Source organism: Anolis carolinensis, chromosome 2, assembly GCF_035594765.1.
Source record: "Anolis carolinensis isolate JA03-04 chromosome 2, rAnoCar3.1.pri, whole genome shotgun sequence".
NCBI classification, from domain to species: domain Eukaryota; kingdom Metazoa; phylum Chordata; class Lepidosauria; order Squamata; family Dactyloidae; genus Anolis; species Anolis carolinensis.
In genome coordinates, this window is record NC_085842.1 from 142,906,811 (window position 1) to 142,909,677 (window position 2,867).

The window sequence follows — 2,867 nt, forward strand, 5'->3', positions numbered from 1 at the left end:
AAATTCGTAATGATTCTTAATGTTTCTAAAATGGCGGACGTGCATGTGCAATCGCCAAAAAAAAAAAGGAAACAGGGGGGGACTTTTACAGGGCTCTCCCGCCCTCATTTCTTGAGCTATCCTCATCAAATTTGATACAGTGGGAGATCACATTCAACACTCTTTGCTCAACAAATTGCAGAAAGTTTCCTTTCTCCTATGATTTTTGGTGAATTTTCATAACTTTTTATAATACACTATTTTTCAATATTTGAAGAAACCTGTTCCTGGTTTGAAAGTCTTATTTCCTGTTCAATTGGGTTCTTATTACTGTAAAAGTCCCTCTTCTACTTGTGTAGACTTTGGATTAGAAACGCAGCACACGCCAAGCAATGCCTTGGCAGGAGTGCCACTGTCCTTTGAAAACTATAAATTGCCTTTGAACTTTTTGATCTATGGTGCCACTGGCTGACCTTGTGATTGCCAAAATGAAACTCTGGCCGAGGACTTTGGATTAGAAACGCAGCACACGCCAAGCAATGCCTTGACAGGATTGGCAATGTCCTTTGGAAACTATTTCTTCCGATGTACCCTTTTAGGTTTGAAAACAATGTGTGTCTTTGTGATTGATGCAATAACACTCAGCCCGGGGGCTTGGGATTACAAACGGAGTGTGAGGGAAGCAATGCCCTCGCCGGAACGCACACGTCCTTTGGAAACTCTAACTTCCAATGTCCCCCCCCCTTTTAGGATTGCTAAGAAGGGCTGATCTAGTGATTGCTAAATTTTTTTAAAAAGGCAGAGGTCTTTAGAAATGGAGCGTCAGGAAAGCAATGCCTTGGCGCCCACGTCCTTTTAAAAATAAAAATTGCCTAAAGCCACAGCAAGGACTCTGCCAGATCCCACAAGCCTCAAGCCAATTTCCCCCCCCCAAAAAAAACCACAATATCCAGTCAGCAACAACAGCCAGCCCTTAACAGACCCAACCCCCCGAACACTTAGCCGTCTCTGCCCTCAATGCAGGCGGCTTGATTCCCAGCGCAGCGCAAACCACCCTCTCTGCTCGGTAACCCAGCCCCGAATGGCTTGCCTGGGTTGGGGAGGTTTTTTTTATAGAGATCTTACACGTGGACGCGGAGGACGCTAGCCCCCACCTTTTCCAGCCATCGTGGAAGTCTCTGATTGGCCAGGGAGCGGCGGCCATTTTAGACTGCGCTAGGCTCCCATTCAAGTTAGGTTGCAGAAACAAAAAAATTTTAAATTTTTTTTAAAAAAAATATAAAAAAAATTGGAGGAAAAAATTTAACAAAACATTAAGACACAATTAGAGAATGGGCCAACGATGGTTCGAATTACATTGCCAGTTGCGCCCAGGGACAACGTTTCAATACTCGGTTCTAAAAGCGAGAACATTCCAAAACAATTCCGAAATAAGAATCATAACGAATTTTTGGACAACCCTAGTAACTACCATGATGGCTGCATAATTCTACCATAATTCTGTATAATTTACTCAATGAAGAAATATTCCATATAGTACATAGGATGTTATCACAGCTGTCTCCCATGATAAATCCAGACTGGTGCTATAGGTCATTCCACAAATCCTTTTTGAAGCTTTTTGCAGGCACTTTCAGATGTGCAGTGGAACGAAACAGAGAAGCCAAGTGAAGTCCCTTCTGGCCACTAACCAAGAATCAACCCTTTCTTCAAGACCTTTTGTCTTAAAGACAAAGCTGGAATAAAAACTTCATTCTAGTTTCAATGGGATTTACAGTTTGACACCCCTTTAACTACTATGCCTCAATACTATGAAATCCTGGAAGCTGTAGTTCCAAAAAATCTTTAGACTTTTCTGCCAAAAGTACTGCTACCCTCCACCTCCCAGCCAAGTAGAGAAGGTTATACTTGTGAAACTATAACTTCAGTGATTCCATAGCAAAGAGCGGTGTTACACTGAATCTTGGGTGCTATACTTTGGTGAGAACAGGCACCCTTTGACAAAGAAGGCTAAAGGCCTTGGGAAACTACAAATCCCAAGATTTCATAGTTTTGAGCCACAGGAGTGAGTGATGTCAGATTCCTGGGAGATGAGGCACTGATGGCAAGGCACTGATTCTCTTTAGAAAAGAAAGCTAAAAAGTTTGTGAAACAATGACTCCCAGGATTCCGTCGTTTTCAGCTATGGCTGTAATATCCAATATGGGAATTGTACATGAGAGAATTTACTCCCCAAATACCCCATTGCCAGAAAATATGCATAAATGCACACTTTGGTTAATGAGATTGCATATGTGGCTCAGCAATTGCAAATTAATAGGTTGAAGTGGCTTAAACCAGCTGTGAAAAGTACTACATAGGTGGTGGAGAACGTAATGCTGGGACAATTCATTAATATTCTGCCACTGGAAGCTTGGAACTGGATACGATGCCATAAGCTGGGTACGCTGCTGGCTGCTATGGTGGTGATGGAGGCTTTTGTGGGAGCATAGAAGCAGAGATAAAACCAACTTAACCAGGAAATCATGAGACCACCTGGAGAATAGACTGGCAAAGGGAAAGGGGACTCCTGGAAGCCAAGGGATGTTGGGGGACAGCCCACGCCTCTTAGGATCTGGGATGTTTTAAAGTTTAACACATACTTTCCTGTGCTGTAACCCCTGAATGTTTTTTAACCCCAGAAATGTATGCTATGGCACACATTGGTGGTGTGTAGTTTGTGGCCTCTGCAATTTCAAGTCACCTTGAAGCCACGTTATATATACTGTAAGTGTAGATGGGCTCATACTCATTGGTGAGCACCTTTTGGGTTCAGTCGCTTAACCAATTACAAATCTACCTCACAGTCATATTGTCTAGCCCACATTTTACTAGTTTGTTTGAAAAAA